General features: G+C 46.4%; 11 non-coding genes and 1 pseudogene across 11 annotated transcripts in view; all 12 read left to right on the plus strand.

Annotated features, from left to right (window-relative positions):
* The window catches only part of LOC140575850 (5S ribosomal RNA), a 119-nt gene extending 28 nt beyond the window's left edge, over positions 1-91 (plus strand). The window contains exon 1 of the ribosomal RNA XR_011981107.1: positions 1-91. This exon is cut by the window's left edge and continues 28 nt beyond it. This is a non-coding gene — a ribosomal RNA (5S ribosomal RNA).
* Positions 92-1,480: 1,389 nt separating this feature from the next.
* LOC140575756 (5S ribosomal RNA) lies at positions 1,481-1,599 on the plus strand. Its single transcript, XR_011981020.1, has one exon. It is a non-coding gene; the product is annotated as a 5S ribosomal RNA (ribosomal RNA).
* A 1,389-nt stretch (positions 1,600-2,988) lies between these two features.
* On the plus strand, positions 2,989-3,107 carry LOC140575697 (5S ribosomal RNA). The gene has a single exon (XR_011980964.1). It is a non-coding gene; the product is annotated as a 5S ribosomal RNA (ribosomal RNA).
* Positions 3,108-4,496: 1,389 nt separating this feature from the next.
* Positions 4,497-4,615, plus strand: LOC140575921 (5S ribosomal RNA). The gene has a single exon (XR_011981174.1). It is a non-coding gene; the product is annotated as a 5S ribosomal RNA (ribosomal RNA).
* A 1,390-nt stretch (positions 4,616-6,005) lies between these two features.
* LOC140576440 (5S ribosomal RNA) lies at positions 6,006-6,124 on the plus strand. The gene has a single exon (XR_011981653.1). It is a non-coding gene; the product is annotated as a 5S ribosomal RNA (ribosomal RNA).
* A 1,389-nt stretch (positions 6,125-7,513) lies between these two features.
* On the plus strand, positions 7,514-7,632 carry LOC140575562 (5S ribosomal RNA). Its single transcript, XR_011980836.1, has one exon. It is a non-coding gene; the product is annotated as a 5S ribosomal RNA (ribosomal RNA).
* A 1,390-nt stretch (positions 7,633-9,022) lies between these two features.
* Positions 9,023-9,141, plus strand: LOC140575726 (5S ribosomal RNA). The gene has a single exon (XR_011980991.1). It is a non-coding gene; the product is annotated as a 5S ribosomal RNA (ribosomal RNA).
* Positions 9,142-10,529: 1,388 nt separating this feature from the next.
* LOC140575978 (5S ribosomal RNA) lies at positions 10,530-10,648 on the plus strand. The gene has a single exon (XR_011981227.1). It is a non-coding gene; the product is annotated as a 5S ribosomal RNA (ribosomal RNA).
* A 1,390-nt stretch (positions 10,649-12,038) lies between these two features.
* LOC140575905 (5S ribosomal RNA) lies at positions 12,039-12,157 on the plus strand. Its single transcript, XR_011981159.1, has one exon. It is a non-coding gene; the product is annotated as a 5S ribosomal RNA (ribosomal RNA).
* Positions 12,158-13,546: 1,389 nt separating this feature from the next.
* Positions 13,547-13,665, plus strand: LOC140575937 (5S ribosomal RNA). The gene has a single exon (XR_011981189.1). It is a non-coding gene; the product is annotated as a 5S ribosomal RNA (ribosomal RNA).
* Positions 13,666-15,054: 1,389 nt separating this feature from the next.
* On the plus strand, positions 15,055-15,173 carry LOC140576000 (5S ribosomal RNA; annotated as a pseudogene).
* A 1,390-nt stretch (positions 15,174-16,563) lies between these two features.
* LOC140575973 (5S ribosomal RNA) lies at positions 16,564-16,683 on the plus strand. Its single transcript, XR_011981222.1, has one exon. It is a non-coding gene; the product is annotated as a 5S ribosomal RNA (ribosomal RNA).
* Positions 16,684-17,088: the final 405 nt, after the last annotated feature.

Genomic DNA, 17,088 nt, shown 5'->3' on the forward strand with positions numbered 1-17,088 from the left:
CCGATCTCGTCTGTTCTCGGAAGCTAAGCAGGGTCGGGCCTGGTTAGTACTTGGATGGGAGACTGCCTGGGAATACCAGGTGCTGTAAGCTTTTGCCATCCTCAAGCACTTACATGCACATTCTTTCACTTGCTTTTCTTACTTTTACTCCATCTTACTTTACGCTTTCACAAATCTACAACGCATTACCCTTTCTTTTACATGTACGTCCTTGTGTTACATTTCATACGGCCTTTGGAGTCTTCAGAGTCGAAACATTTCAGCGTCAGATGCCGTTTAAGCCCACCTGCATGGCCTGCCATGGGATGGAAACCAATCAGTTGCAGTTTGGCTTAATTATAGCCAGTTGCTCTCAAAACAAAACACTGGAAAATATTCAACAAGAACTCTGTGGAGGGAATGCTGTGGATAAAAGTAACCCAAGCCTGCCAGTAGGGGTCAGTGTACGTTTGAGGAAACTGACAACATGGGGGGGAAAGTCTGTTACAGGATGTCAACGCAGAGCAGAACTACAACCAATCACAGTTGCAGCTCATGGGTGGGACAAGCCCAATATTTGCTGTTAAAAACAAACAAACAAACAAAAAAACACCTGCTAATTTAGGTCACTTACTTAGGTCACATTAAAGCAACACATCACGAAAGGGAGTGAGCCGTGGGGCAATAACAGCACCGTTTCGTCACAGCCGTGATGTTTATTTCACCGTTACACGCAACCTCAAGTCATGGGCCGCCATTCATGGGTCCCCGTTCTCGTTTCGGGGGGCTGATTTCCAGTTGTATTGAGTTTTTTTAAAATTCTCCTCCCAGACCTGCCTGCATCTACAACAGTTGTTCTTTTGTCCCCCTAAAGCTTCACAGAGCTCTTTGAACTTGACATGGCGACGCCACTTCCCTAAGTCAAAAGGCTGGCTGGCCCACTCAGCCCGAGCCTGCTTCACCGGCATCCCTGCGACTCGCAACTCACCTCAGAGCGATGCTTCGCCCGGCGTGCTAGCGTGAGCTTTTTTCTTTTTTTTTTTTTGCCCGGCTTCCATATTGGTAGGAAGTAGCCTCTGCATTTATCCCGTATTCCTGTTGTACCTTAGTATGTGGAATTTAGGGGTGTAAATAAAAGGAGCCAAGACAGTTGAGAAAGATTTGTGATTTTGTAATTGTCCCGTTTCACAAGCCCATTCGACTCACGTGGCTTATGTGACTTTTATGTTGACAAGGCCGAGTCTGGCGGCCGGCGTTAGCCTTTGTTGCTGAATGTTCAAGTGTCAGCCAAAAGAGCAAGTTTTGTTGTTTTATTTTTTTTGTGAAAAGAGAAGGAGGACAGGAGAGAGCAATGAAATGTGTGATTGGTTTGAATGAGCTTGGTGGGGTTGCTTTGGAAGTAAGAAAGGAGGGCGAGTAAATGTGTGTCCCCTGTAGTGTGGAAAAGGCAGCCGTCTTTTGCCGCATGCTTATAAATAGGCTGAGTGGAAGCAGTGCTCTCGCTTACGGCCATACCACCCTGAGCACGCCCGATCTCGTCTGATCTCGGAAGCTAAGCAGGGTCGGGCCTGGTTAGTACTTGGATGGGAGACTGCCTGGGAATACCAGGTGTTGTAAGCTTTTGCCATCCTCAAGCACTTACATGCACATTCTTTCACTTGCTTTTCTTACTTTTACTCCATCTTACTTTACGCTTTCACAAATCTACAACGCATTACCCTTTCTTTTACATGCACGTCCTTGTGTTACATTTCATACGGCCTTTGGAGTCTTCAGAGTCGAAACATTTCAGCGTCAGATGCCGTTTAAGCCCACCTGCATGGCCTGCCATGGGATGGAAACCAATCAGTTGCAGTTTGGCTTAATTATAGCCAGTTGCTCTCAAAACAAAACACTGGAAAATATTCAACAAGAACTCTGTGGAGGGAATGCTGTGGATAAAAGTAACCCAAGCCTGCCAGTAGGGGTCAGTGTACGTTTGAGGAAACTGACAACATGGGGGGGAAAGTCTGTTACAGGATGTCAACGCAGAGCAGAACTACAACCAATCACAGTTGCAGCTCATGGGTGGGACAAGCCCAATATTTGCTGTTAAAAACAAACAAACAAACAAAAAAACACCTGCTAATTTAGGTCACTTACTTAGGTCACATTAAAGCAACACATCACGAAAGGGAGTGAGCCGTGGGGCAATAACAGCACCGTTTCGTCACAGCCGTGATGTTTATTTCACCGTTACACGCAACCTCAAGTCATGGGCCGCCATTCATGGGTCCCCGTTCTCGTTTCGGGGGGCTGATTTCCAGTTGTATTGAGTTTTTTTAAAATTCTCCTCCCAGACCTGCCTGCATCTACAACAGTTGTTCTTTTGTCCCCCTAAAGCTTCACAGAGCTCTTTGAACTTGACATGGCGACGCCACTTCCCTAAGTCAAAAGGCTGGCTGGCCCACTCAGCCCGAGCCTGCTTCACCGGCATCCCTGCGACTCGCAACTCACCTCAGAGCGATGCTTCGCCCGGCGTGCTAGCGTGAGCTTTTTTCTTTTTTTTTTTTTGCCCGGCTTCCATATTGGTAGGAAGTAGCCTCTGCATTTATCCCGTATTCCTGTTGTACCTTAGTATGTGGAATTTAGGGGTGTAAATAAAAGGAGCCAAGACAGTTGAGAAAGATTTGTGATTTTGTAATTGTCCCGTTTCACAAGCCCATTCGACTCACGTGGCTTATGTGACTTTTATGTTGACAAGGCCGAGTCTGGCGGCCGGCGTTAGCCTTTGTTGCTGAATGTTCAAGTGTCAGCCAAAAGAGCAAGTTTTGTTGTTTTATTTTTTTTGTGAAAAGAGAAGGAGGACAGGAGAGAGCAATGAAATGTGTGATTGGTTTGAATGAGCTTGGTGGGGTTGCTTTGGAAGTAAGAAAGGAGGGCGAGTAAATGTGTGTCCCCTGTAGTGTGGAAAAGGCAGCCGTCTTTTGCCGCATGCTTATAAATAGGCTGAGTGGAAGCAGTGCTCTCGCTTACGGCCATACCACCCTGAGCACGCCAGATCTCGTCTGATCTCAGAAGCTAAGCAGGGTCGGGCCTGGTTAGTACTTGGATGGGAGACCGCCTGGGAATACCAGGTGCTGTAAGCTTTTGCCATCCTCAAGCACTTACATGCACATTCTTTCACTTGCTTTTCTTACTTTTACTCCATCTTACTTTACGCTTTCACAAATCTACAACGCATTACCCTTTCTTTTACATGTACGTCCTTGTGTTACATTTCATACGGCCTTTGGAGTCTTCAGAGTCGAAACATTTCAGCGTCAGATGCCGTTTAAGCCCACCTGCATGGCCTGCCATGGGATGGAAACCAATCAGTTGTAGTTTGGCTTAATTATAGCCAGTTGCTCTCAAAACAAAACACTGGAAAATATTCAACAAGAACTCTGTGGAGGGAATGCTGTGGATAAAAGTAACCCAAGCCTGCCAGTAGGGGTCAGTGTACGTTTGAGGAAACTGACAACATGGGGGGGAAAGTCTGTTACAGGATGTCAACGCAGAGCAGAACTACAACCAATCACAGTTGCAGCTCATGGGTGGGACAAGCCCAATATTTGCTGTTAAAAACAAACAAACAAACAAAAAAACACCTGCTAATTTAGATCACTTACTTAGGTCACATTAAAGCAACACATCACGAAAGGGAGTGAGCCGTGGGGCAATAACAGCACCGTTTCGTCACAGCCGTGATGTTTATTTCACCGTTACACGCAACCTCAAGTCATGGGCCGCCATTCATGGGTCCCCGTTCTCGTTTCGGGGGGCCGATTTCCAGTTGTATTGAGTTTTTTTAAAATTCTCCTCCCAGACCTGCCTGCATCTACAACAGTTGTTCTTTTGTCCCCCTAAAGCTTCACAGAGCTCTTTGAACTTGACATGGCGACGCCACTTCCCTAAGTCAAAAGGCTGGCTGGCCCACTCAGCCCGAGCCTGCTTCACCGGCATCCCTGCGACTCGCAACTCACCTCAGAGCGATGCTTCGCCCGGCGTGCTAGCGTGAGCTTTTTTCTTTTTTTTTTTTTGCCCGGCTTCCATATTGGTAGGAAGTAGCCTCTGCATTTATCCCGTATTCCTGTTGTACCTTAGTATGTGGAATTTAGGGGTGTAAATAAAAGGAGCCAAGACAGTTGAGAAAGATTTGTGATTTTGTAATTGTCCCGTTTCACGAGCCCATTCGACTCATGTGGCTTATGTGACTTTTATGTTGACAAGGCCGAGTCTGGCGGCCGGCGTTAGCCTTTGTTGCTGAATGTTCAAGTGTCAGCCAAAAGAGCAAGTTTTGTTGTTTTATTTTTTTTGTGAAAAGAGAAGGAGGACAGGAGAGAGCAATGAAATGTGTGATTGGTTTGAATGAGCTTGGTGGGGTTGCTTTGGAAGTAAGAAAGGAGGGCGAGTAAATGTGTGTCCCCTGTAGTGTGGAAAAGGCAGCCGTCTTTTGCCGCATGCTTATAAATAGGCTGAGTGGAAGCAGTGCTCTCGCTTACGGCCATACCACCCTGAGCACGCCTGATCTCGTCTGATCTCGGAAGCTAAGCAGGGTCGGGCCTGGTTAGTACTTGGATGGGAGACAGCCTGGGAATACCAGGTGCTGTAAGCTTTTGCCATCCTCAAGCACTTACATGCACATTCTTTCACTTGCTTTTCTTACTTTTACTCCAACTTACTTTACGCTTTCACAAATCTACAACGCATTACCCTTTCTTTTACATGTACGTCCTTGTGTTACATTTCATACGGCCTTTGGAGTCTTCAGAGTCGAAACATTTCAGCGTCAGATGCCGTTTAAGCCCACCTGCATGGCCTGCCATGGGATGGAAACCAATCAGTTGTAGTTTGGCTTAATTATAGCCAGTTGCTCTCAAAACAAAACACTGGAAAATATTCAACAAGAACTCTGTGGAGGGAATGCTGTGGATAAAAGTAACCCAAGCCTGCCAGTAGGGGTCAGTGTACGTTTGAGGAAACTGACAACATGGGGGGGAAAGTCTGTTACAGGATGTCAACGCAGAGCAGAACTACAACCAATCACAGTTGCAGCTCATGGGTGGGACAAGCCCAATATTTGCTGTTAAAAACAAACAAACAAACAAAAAAACACCTGCTAATTTAGATCACTTACTTAGGTCACATTAAAGCAACACATCACGAAAGGGAGTGAGCCGTGGGGCAATAACAGCACCGTTTCGTCACAGCCGTGATGTTTATTTCACCGTTACACGCAACCTCAAGTCATGGGCCGCCATTCATGGGTCCCCGTTCTCGTTTCGGGGGGCTGATTTCCAGTTGTATTGAGTTTTTTTTAAAATTCTCCTCCCAGACCTGCCTGCATCTACAACAGTTGTTCTTTTGTCCCCCTAAAGCTTCACAGAGTTCTTTGAACTTGACATGGCGACGCCACTTCCCTAAGTCAAAAGGCTGGCTGGCCCACTCAGCCCGAGCCTGCTTCACCGGCATCCCTGCGACTCGCAACTCATCTCAGAGCGATGCTTCGCCCGGCGTGCTAGCGTGAGCTTTTTTCTTTTTTTTTTTTTGCCCGGCTTCCATATTGGTAGGAAGTAGCCTCTGCATTTATCCCGTATTCCTGTTGTACCTTAGTATGTGGAATTTAGGGGTGTAAATAAAAGGAGCCAAGACAGTTGAGAAAGATTTGTGATTTTGTAATTGTCCCGTTTCACGAGCCCATTCGACTCATGTGGCTTATGTGACTTTTATGTTGACAAGGCCGAGTCTGGCGGCCGGCGTTAGCCTTTGTTGCTGAATGTTCAAGTGTCAGCCAAAAGAGCAAGTTTTGTTGTTTTATTTTTTTTGTGAAAAGAGAAGGAGGACAGGAGAGAGCAATGAAATGTGTGATTGGTTTGAATGAGCTTGGTGGGGTTGCTTTGGAAGTAAGAAAGGAGGGCGAGTAAATGTGTGTCCCCTGTAGTGTGGAAAAGGCAGCCGTCTTTTGCCGCATGCTTATAAATAGGCTGAGTGGAAGCAGTGTTCTCGCTTACGGCCATACCACCCTGAGCACGCCCGATCTCGTCTGATCTCGGCAGCTAAGCAGGGTCGGGCCTGGTTAGTACTTGGATGGGAGACCGCCTGGGAATACCAGGTGCTGTAAGCTTTTGCCATCCTCAAGCACTTACATGCACATTCTTTCACTTGCTTTTCTTACTTTTACTCCATCTTACTTTACGCTTTCACAAATCTACAACGCATTACCCTTTCTTTTACATGTACGTCCTTGTGTTACATTTCATACGGCCTTTGGAGTCTTCAGAGTCGAAACATTTCAGCGTCAGATGCCGTTTAAGCCCACCTGCATGGCCTGCCATGGGATGGAAACCAATCAGTTGCAGTTTGGCTTAATTATAGCCAGTTGCTCTCAAAACAAAACACTGGAAAATATTCAACAAGAACTCTGTGGAGGGAATGCTGTGGATAAAAGTAACCCAAGCCTGCCAGTAGGGGTCAGTGTACGTTTGAGGAAACTGACAACATGGGGGGGAAAGTCTGTTACAGGATGTCAACGCAGAGCAGAACTACAACCAATCACAGTTGCAGCTCATGGGTGGGACAAGCCCAATATTTGCTGTTAAAAACAAACAAACAAACAAAAAAACACCTGCTAATTTAGATCACTTACTTAGGTCACATTAAAGCAACACATCACGAAAGGGAGTGAGCCGTGGGGCAATAACAGCACCGTTTCGTCACAGCCGTGATGTTTATTTCACCGTTACACGCAACCTCAAGTCATGGGCCGCCATTCATGGGTCCCCGTTCTCGTTTCGGGGGGCCGATTTCCAGTTGTATTGAGTTTTTTTAAAATTCTCCTCCCAGACCTGCCTGCATCTACAACAGTTGTTCTTTTGTCCCCCTAAAGCTTCACAGAGCTCTTTGAACTTGACATGGCGACGCCACTTCCCTAAGTCAAAAGGCTGGCTGGCCCACTCAGCCCGAGCCTGCTTCACCGGCATCCCTGCGACTCGCAACTCACCTCAGAGCGATGCTTCGCCCGGCGTGCTAGCGTGAGCTTTTTTCTTTTTTTTTTTTTGCCCGGCTTCCATATTGGTAGGAAGTAGCCTCTGCATTTATCCCGTATTCCTGTTGTACCTTAGTATGTGGAATTTAGGGGTGTAAATAAAAGGAGCCAAGACAGTTGAGAAAGATTTGTGATTTTGTAATTGTCCCGTTTCACGAGCCCATTCGACTCATGTGGCTTATGTGACTTTTATGTTGACAAGGCCGAGTCTGGCGGCCGGCGTTAGCCTTTGTTGCTGAATGTTCAAGTGTCAGCCAAAAGAGCAAGTTTTGTTGTTTTATTTTTTTTGTGAAAAGAGAAGGAGGACAGGAGAGAGCAATGAAATGTGTGATTGGTTTGAATGAGCTTGGTGGGGTTGCTTTGGAAGTAAGAAAGGAGGGCGAGTAAATGTGTGTCCCCTGTAGTGTGGAAAAGGCAGCCGTCTTTTGCCGCATGCTTATAAATAGGCTGAGTGGAAGCAGTGCTCTCGCTTACGGCCATACCACCCTGAGCACGCCCGATCTCGTCTGATCTCGGAAGCTAAGCAGGGTCGGGCCTGGTTAGTACTTGGATGGGAGACTGCCTGGGAATACCAGGTGCTGTAAGCTTTTGCCATCCTCAAGCACTTACATGCACATTCTTTCACTTGCTTTTCTTACTTTTACTCCAACTTACTTTACGCTTTCACAAATCTACAACGCATTACCCTTTCTTTTACATGTACGTCCTTGTGTTACATTTCATACGGCCTTTGGAGTCTTCAGAGTCGAAACATTTCAGCGTCAGATGCCGTTTAAGCCCACCTGCATGGCCTGCCATGGGATGGAAACCAATCAGTTGTAGTTTGGCTTAATTATAGCCAGTTGCTCTCAAAACAAAACACTGGAAAATATTCAACAAGAACTCTGTGGAGGGAATGCTGTGGATAAAAGTAACCCAAGCCTGCCAGTAGGGGTCAGTGTACGTTTGAGGAAACTGACAACATGGGGGGGAAAGTCTGTTACAGGATGTCAACGCAGAGCAGAACTACAACCAATCACAGTTGCAGCTCATGGGTGGGACAAGCCCAATATTTGCTGTTAAAAACAAACAAACAAACAAAAAAACACCTGCTAATTTAGATCACTTACTTAGGTCACATTAAAGCAACACATCACGAAAGGGAGTGAGCCGTGGGGCAATAACAGCACCGTTTCGTCACAGCCGTGATGTTTATTTCACCGTTACACGCAACCTCAAGTCATGGGCCTCCATTCATGGGTCCCCGTTCTCGTTTCGGGGGGCTGATTTCCAGTTGTATTGAGTTTTTTTTTAAATTCTCCTCCCAGACCTGCCTGCATCTACAACAGTTGTTCTTTTGTCCCCCTAAAGCTTCACAGAGTTCTTTGAACTTGACATGGCGACGCCACTTCCCTAAGTCAAAAGGCTGGCTGGCCCACTCAGCCCGAGCCTGCTTCACCGGCATCCCTGCGACTCGCAACTCATCTCAGAGCGATGCTTCGCCCGGCGTGCTAGCGTGAGCTTTTTTCTTTTTTTTTTTTTGCCCGGCTTCCATATTGGTAGGAAGTAGCCTCTGCATTTATCCCGTATTCCTGTTGTACCTTAGTATGTGGAATTTAGGGGTGTAAATAAAAGGAGCCAAGACAGTTGAGAAAGATTTGTGATTTTGTAATTGTCCCGTTTCACAAGCCCATTCGACTCATGTGGCTTATGTGACTTTTATGTTGACAAGGCCGAGTCTGGCGGCCGGCGTTAGCCTTTGTTGCTGAATGTTCAAGTGTCAGCCAAAAGAGCAAGTTTTGTTGTTGTTTTTTTTTTGTGAAAAGAGAAGGAGGACAGGAGAGAGCAATGAAATGTGTGATTGGTTTGAATGAGCTTGGTGGGGTTGCTTTGGAAGTAAGAAAGGAGGGCGAGTAAATGTGTGTCCCCAGTAGTGTGGAAAAGGCAGCCGTCTTTTGCCGCATGCTTATAAATAGGCTGAGTGGAAGCACTGCTCTTGCTTACGGCCATACCACCCTGAGCACGCCTGATCTCGTCTGATCTCGGAAGCTAAGCAGGGTAGGGCCTGGTTAGTACTTGGATGGGAGACTGCCTGGGAATACCAGGTGCTGTAAGCTTTTGCCATCCTCAAGCACTTACATGCACATTCTTTCACTTGCTTTTCTTACTTTTACTCCATCTTACTTTACGTTTTCACAAATCTACAACGCATTAACCTTTGTTTTACATGCACGTCCTTGTGTTACATTTCATACGGTCTTTGGAGTCTTCAGAGTCGAAACATTTCAGCGTCAGATGCCGTTTAAGCCCACCTGCATGGCCTGCCATGGGATGGAAACCAATCAGTTGTAGTTTGGCTTAATTATAGCCAGTTGCTCTCAAAACAAAACACTGGAAAATATTCAACAAGAACTCTGTGGAGGGAATGCTGTGGATAAAAGTAACCCAAGCCTGCCAGTAGGGGTCAGTGTACTTTGAGGAAACTGACAACATGGGGGGGAAAGTCTGTTACAGGATGTCAACGCAGAGCAGAACTACAACCAATCACAGTTGCAGCTCATGGGTGGGACAAGCCCAATATTTGCTGTTAAAAACAAACAAACAAACAAAAAAACACCTGCTAATTTAGGTCACTTACTTAGGTCACATTAAAGCAACACATCACGAAAGGGAGTGAGCCGTGGGGCAATAACAGCACCGTTTCGTCACAGCCGTGATGTTTATTTCACCGTTACACGCAACCTCAAGTCATGGGCCGCCATTCATGGGTCCCCGTTCTCGTTTCGGGGGGCTGATTTCCAGTTGTATTGAGTTTTTTTAAAATTCTCCTCCCAGACCTGCCTGCATCTACAACAGTTGTTCTTTTGTCCCCCTAAAGCTTCACAGAGCTCTTTGAACTTGACATGGCGACGCCACTTCCCTAAGTCAAAAGGCTGGCTGGCCCACTCAGCCCGAGCCTGCTTCACCGGCATCCCTGCGACTCGCAACTCACCTCAGAGCGATGCTTCGCCCGGCGTGCTAGCGTGAGCTTTTTTCTTTTTTTTTTTTTGCCCGGCTTCCATATTGGTAGGAAGTAGCCTCTGCATTTATCCCGTATTCCTGTTGTACCTTAGTATGTGGAATTTAGGGGTGTAAATAAAAGGAGCCAAGACAGTTGAGAAAGATTTGTGATTTTGTAATTGTCCCGTTTCACAAGCCCATTCGACTCACGTGGCTTATGTGACTTTTATGTTGACAAGGCCGAGTCTGGCGGCCGGCGTTAGCCTTTGTTGCTGAATGTTCAAGTGTCAGCCAAAAGAGCAAGTTTTGTTGTTTTATTTTTTTTGTGAAAAGAGAAGGAGGACAGGAGAGAGCAATGAAATGTGTGATTGGTTTGAATGAGCTTGGTGGGGTTGCTTTGGAAGTAAGAAAGGAGGGCGAGTAAATGTGTGTCCCCTGTAGTGTGGAAAAGGCAGCCGTCTTTTGCCGCATGCTTATAAATAGGCTGAGTGGAAGCAGTGCTCTCGCTTACGGCCATACCACCCTGAGCACGCCCGATCTCGTCTGATCTCGGAAGCTAAGCAGGGTCGGGCCTGGTTAGTACTTGGATGGGAGACCGCCTGGGAATACCAGGTGCTGTAAGCTTTTGCCATCCTCAAGCACTTACATGCACATTCTTTCACTTGCTTTTCTTACTTTTACTCCATCTTACTTTACGCTTTCACAAATCTACAACGCATTACCCTTTCTTTTACATGTACGTCCTTGTGTTACATTTCATACGGCCTTTGGAGTCTTCAGAGTCGAAACATTTCAGCGTCAGATGCCGTTTAAGCCCACCTGCATGGCCTGCCATGGGATGGAATCCAATCAGTTGTAGTTTGGCTTAATTATAGCCAGTTGCTCTCAAAACAAAACACTGGAAAATATTCAACAAGAACTCTGTGGAGGGAATGCTGTGGATAAAAGTAACCCAAGCCTGCCAGTAGGGGTCAGTGTACGTTTGAGGAAACTGACAACATGGGGGGGAAAGTCTGTTACAGGATGTCAACGCAGAGCAGAACTACAACCAATCACAGTTGCAGCTCATGGGTGGGACAAGCCCAATATTTGCTGTTAAAAACAAACAAACAAACAAAAAAACACCTGCTAATTTAGATCACTTACTTAGGTCACATTAAAGCAACACATCACGAAAGGGAGTGAGCCGTGGGGCAATAACAGCACCGTTTCGTCACAGCCGTGATGTTTATTTCACCGTTACACGCAACCTCAAGTCATGGGCCTCCATTCATGGGTCCCCGTTCTCGTTTCGGGGGGCTGATTTCCAGTTGTATTGAGTTTTTTTTTAAATTCTCCTCCCAGACCTGCCTGCATCTACAACAGTTGTTCTTTTGTCCCCCTAAAGCTTCACAGAGTTCTTTGAACTTGACATGGCGACGCCACTTCCCTAAGTCAAAAGGCTGGCTGGCCCACTCAGCCCGAGCCTGCTTCACCGGCATCCCTGCGACTCGCAACTCATCTCAGAGCGATGCTTCGCCCGGCGTGCTAGCGTGAGCTTTTTTCTTTTTTTTTTTTTGCCCGGCTTCCATATTGGTAGGAAGTAGCCTCTGCATTTATCCCGTATTCCTGTTGTACCTTAGTATGTGGAATTTAGGGGTGTAAATAAAAGGAGCCAAGACAGTTGAGAAAGATTTGTGATTTTGTAATTGTCCCGTTTCACAAGCCCATTCGACTCATGTGGCTTATGTGACTTTTATGTTGACAAGGCCGAGTCTGGCGGCCGGCGTTAGCCTTTGTTGCTGAATGTTCAAGTGTCAGCCAAAAGAGCAAGTTTTGTTGTTGTTTTTTTTTTGTGAAAAGAGAAGGAGGACAGGAGAGAGCAATGAAATGTGTGATTGGTTTGAATGAGCTTGGTGGGGTTGCTTTGGAAGTAAGAAAGGAGGGCGAGTAAATGTGTGTCCCCAGTAGTGTGGAAAAGGCAGCCGTCTTTTGCCGCATGCTTATAAATAGGCTGAGTGGAAGCACTGCTCTTGCTTACGGCCATACCACCCTGAGCACGCCTGATCTCGTCTGATCTCGGAAGCTAAGCAGGGTAGGGCCTGGTTAGTACTTGGATGGGAGACTGCCTGGAAATACCAGGTGCTGTAAGCTTTTGCCATCCTCAAGCACTTACATGCACATTCTTTCACTTGCTTTTCTTACTTTTACTCCATCTTACTTTACGTTTTCACAAATCTACAACGCATTAACCTTTGTTTTACATGCACGTCCTTGTGTTACATTTCATACGGTCTTTGGAGTCTTCAGAGTCGAAACATTTCAGCGTCAGATGCCGTTTAAGCCCACCTGCATGGCCTGCCATGGGATGGAAACCAATCAGTTGTAGTTTGGCTTAATTATAGCCAGTTGCTCTCAAAACAAAACACTGGAAAATATTCAACAAGAACTCTGTGGAGGGAATGCTGTGGATAAAAGTAACCCAAGCCTGCCAGTAGGGGTCAGTGTACGTTTGAGGAAACTGACAACATGGGGGGGAAAGTCTGTTACAGGATGTCAACGCAGAGCAGAACTACAACCAATCACAGTTGCAGCTCATGGGTGGGACAAGCCCAATATTTGCTGTTAAAAACAAACAAACAAACAAAAAAACACCTGCTAATTTAGGTCACTTACTTAGGTCACATTAAAGCAACACATCACGAAAGGGAGTGAGCCGTGGGGCAATAACAGCACCGTTTCGTCACAGCCGTGATGTTTATTTCACCGTTACACGCAACCTCAAGTCATGGGCCGCCATTCATGGGTCCCCGTTCTCGTTTCGGGGGGCTGATTTCCAGTTGTATTGAGTTTTTTTAAAATTCTCCTCCCAGACCTGCCTGCATCTACAACAGTTGTTCTTTTGTCCCCCTAAAGCTTCACAGAGCTCTTTGAACTTGACATGGCGACGCCACTTCCCTAAGTCAAAAGGCTGGCTGGCCCACTCAGCCCGAGCCTGCTTCACCGGCATCCCTGCGACTCGCAACTCACCTCAGAGCGATGCTTCGCCCGGCGTGCTAGCGTGAGCTTTTTTCTTTTTTTTTTTTTGCCCGGCTTCCATATTGGTAGGAAGTAGCCTCTGCATTTATCCCGTATTCCTGTTGTACCTTAGTATGTGGAATTTAGGGGTGTAAATAAAAGGAGCCAAGACAGTTGAGAAAGATTTGTGATTTTGTAATTGTCCCGTTTCACAAGCCCATTCGACTCACGTGGCTTATGTGACTTTTATGTTGACAAGGCCGAGTCTGGCGGCCGGCGTTAGCCTTTGTTGCTGAATGTTCAAGTGTCAGCCAAAAGAGCAAGTTTTGTTGTTTTATTTTTTTTGTGAAAAGAGAAGGAGGACAGGAGAGAGCAATGAAATGTGTGATTGGTTTGAATGAGCTTGGTGGGGTTGCTTTGGAAGTAAGAAAGGAGGGCGAGTAAATGTGTGTCCCCTGTAGTGTGGAAAAGGCAGCCGTCTTTTGCCGCATGCTTATAAATAGGCTGAGTGGAAGCAGTGCTCTCGCTTAAGGCCATACCACCCTGAGCACGCCCGATCTCGTCTGATCTCAGAAGCTAAGCAGGGTCGGGCCTGGTTAGTACTTGGATGGGAGACCGCCTGGGAATACCAGGTGCTGTAAGCTTTTGCCATCCTCAAGCACTTACATGCACATTCTTTCACTTGCTTTTCTTACTTTTACTCCATCTTACTTTACGCTTTCACAAATCTACAACGCATTACCCTTTCTTTTACATGTACGTCCTTGTGTTACATTTCATACGGCCTTTGGAGTCTTCAGAGTCGAAACATTTCAGCGTCAGATGCCGTTTAAGCCCACCTGCATGGCCTGCCATGGGATGGAAACCAATCAGTTGTAGTTTGGCTTAATTATAGCCAGTTGCTCTCAAAACAAAACACTGGAAAATATTCAACAAGAACTCTGTGGAGGGAATGCTGTGGATAAAAGTAACCCAAGCCTGCCAGTAGGGGTCAGTGTACGTTTGAGGAAACTGACAACATGGGGGGGAAAGTCTGTTACAGGATGTCAACGCAGAGCAGAACTACAACCAATCACAGTTGCAGCTCATGGGTGGGACAAGCCCAATATTTGCTGTTAAAAACAAACAAACAAACAAAAAAACACCTGCTAATTTAGATCACTTACTTAGGTCACATTAAAGCAACACATCACGAAAGGGAGTGAGCCGTGGGGCAATAACAGCACCGTTTCGTCACAGCCGTGATGTTTATTTCACCGTTACACGCAACCTCAAGTCATGGGCCGCCATTCATGGGTCCCCGTTCTCGTTTCGGGGGGCTGATTTCCAGTTGTATTGAGTTTTTTTAAAATTCTCCTCCCAGACCTGCCTGCATCTACAACAGTTGTTCTTTTGTCCCCCTAAAGCTTCACAGAGCTCTTTGAACTTGACATGGCGACGCCACTTCCCTAAGTCAAAAGGCTGGCTGGCCCACTCAGCCCGAGCCTGCTTCACCGGCATCCCTGCGACTCGCAACTCACCTCAGAGCGATGCTTCGCCCGGCGTGCTAGCGTGAGCTTTTTTCTTTTTTTTTTTTTGCCCGGCTTCCATATTGGTAGGAAGTAGCCTCTGCATTTATCCCGTATTCCTGTTGTACCTTAGTATGTGGAATTTAGGGGTGTAAATAAAAGGAGCCAAGACAGTTGAGAAAGATTTGTGATTTTGTAATTGTCCCGTTTCACGAGCCCATTCGACTCATGTGGCTTATGTGACTTTTATGTTGACAAGGCCGAGTCTGGCGGCCGGCGTTAGCCTTTGTTGCTGAATGTTCAAGTGTCAGCCAAAAGAGCAAGTTTTGTTGTTTTATTTTTTTTGTGAAAAGAGAAGGAGGACAGGAGAGAGCAATGAAATGTGTGATTGGTTTGAATGAGCTTGGTGGGGTTGCTTTGGAAGTAAGAAAGGAGGGCGAGTAAATGTGTGTCCCCTGTAGTGTGGAAAAGGCAGCCGTCTTTTGCCGCATGCTTATAAATAGGCTGAGTGGAAGCAGTGCTCTCGCTTACGGCCATACCACCCTGAGCACGCCCGATCTAGTCTAATCTCGGAAGCTAAGCAGGGTCGGGCCTGGTTAGTACTTGGATGGGAGAGTGCCTGGGAATACCAGGTGCTGTAAGCTTTTGCCATCCTCAAGCACTTACATGCACATTCTTTCACTTGCTTTTCTTACTTTTACTCCAACTTACTTTACGCTTTCACAAATCTACAACGCATTACCCTTTCTTTTACATGTACGTCCTTGTGTTACATTTCATACGGCCTTTGGAGTCTTCAGAGTCGAAACATTTCAGCGTCAGATGCCGTTTAAGCCCACCTGCATGGCCTGCCATGGGATGGAAACCAATCAGTTGTAGTTTGGCTTAATTATAGCCAGTTGCTCTCAAAACAAAACACTGGAAAATATTCAACAAGAACTCTGTGGAGGGAATGCTGTGGATAAAAGTAACCCAAGCCTGCCAGTAGGGGTCAGTGTACGTTTGAGGAAACTGACAACATGGGGGGGAAAGTCTGTTACAGGATGTCAACGCAGAGCAGAACTACAACCAATCACAGTTGCAGCTCATGGGTGGGACAAGCCCAATATTTGCTGTTAAAAACAAACAAACAAACAAAAAAACACCTGCTAATTTAGATCACTTACTTAGGTCACATTAAAGCAACACATCACGAAAGGGAGTGAGCCGTGGGGCAATAACAGCACCGTTTCGTCACAGCCGTGATGTTTATTTCACCGTTACACGCAACCTCAAGTCATGGGCCGCCATTCATGGGTCCCCGTTCTCGTTTCGGGGGGCTGATTTCCAGTTGTATTGAGTTTTTTTTAAAATTCTCCTCCCAGACCTGCCTGCATCTACAACAGTTGTTCTTTTGTCCCCCTAAAGCTTCACAGAGTTCTTTGAACTTGACATGGCGACGCCACTTCCCTAAGTCAAAAGGCTGGCTGGCCCACTCAGCCCGAGCCTGCTTCACCGGCATCCCTGCGACTCGCAACTCATCTCAGAGCGATGCTTCGCCCGGCGTGCTAGCGTGAGCTTTTTTCTTTTTTTTTTTTTGCCCGGCTTCCATATTGGTAGGAAGTAGCCTCTGCATTTATCCCGTATTCCTGTTGTACCTTAGTATGTGGAATTTAGGGGTGTAAATAAAAGGAGCCAAGACAGTTGAGAAAGATTTGTGATTTTGTAATTGTCCCGTTTCACGAGCCCATTCGACTCATGTGGCTTATGTGACTTTTATGTTGACAAGGCCGAGTCTGGCGGCCGGCGTTAGCCTTTGTTGCTGAATGTTCAAGTGTCAGCCAAAAGAGCAAGTTTTGTTGTTTTATTTTTTTTGTGAAAAGAGAAGGAGGACAGGAGAGAGCAATGAAATGTGTGATTGGTTTGAATGAGCTTGGTGGGGTTGCTTTGGAAGTAAGAAAGGAGGGCGAGTAAATGTGTGTCCCCTGTAGTGTGGAAAAGGCAGCCGTCTTTTGCCGCATGCTTATAAATAGGCTGAGTGGAAGCAGTGTTCTCGCTTACGGCCATACCACCCTGAGCACGCCCGATCTCGTCTGATCTTGGAAGCTAAGCAGGGTCGGTGCCTGTTTAGTACTTGGATGGGAGACCGCCTGGGAATACCAGGTGCTGTAAGCTTTTGCCATCCTCAAGCACTTACATGCACATTCTTTCACTTGCTTTTCTTACTTTTACTCCATCTTACTTTACGCTTTCACAAATCTACAACGCATTACCCTTTCTTTTACATGTACGTCCTTGTGTTACATTTCATACGGCCTTTGGAGTCTTCAGAGTCGAAACATTTCAGCGTCAGATGCCGTTTAAGCCCACCTGCATGGCCTGCCATGGGATGGAAACCAATCAGTTGCAGTTTGGCTTAATTATAGCCAGTTGCTCTCAAAACAAAACACTGGAAAATATTCAACAAGAACTCTGTGGAGGGAATGCTGTGGATAAAAGTAACCCAAGCCTGCCAGTAGGGGTCAGTGTACTTTGAGGAAACTGACAACATGGGGGGGAAAGTCTGTTACAGGATGTCAA

This window comes from Salminus brasiliensis, chromosome 13, assembly GCF_030463535.1.
Source record: "Salminus brasiliensis chromosome 13, fSalBra1.hap2, whole genome shotgun sequence".
Classification (NCBI taxonomy): domain Eukaryota; kingdom Metazoa; phylum Chordata; class Actinopteri; order Characiformes; family Bryconidae; genus Salminus; species Salminus brasiliensis.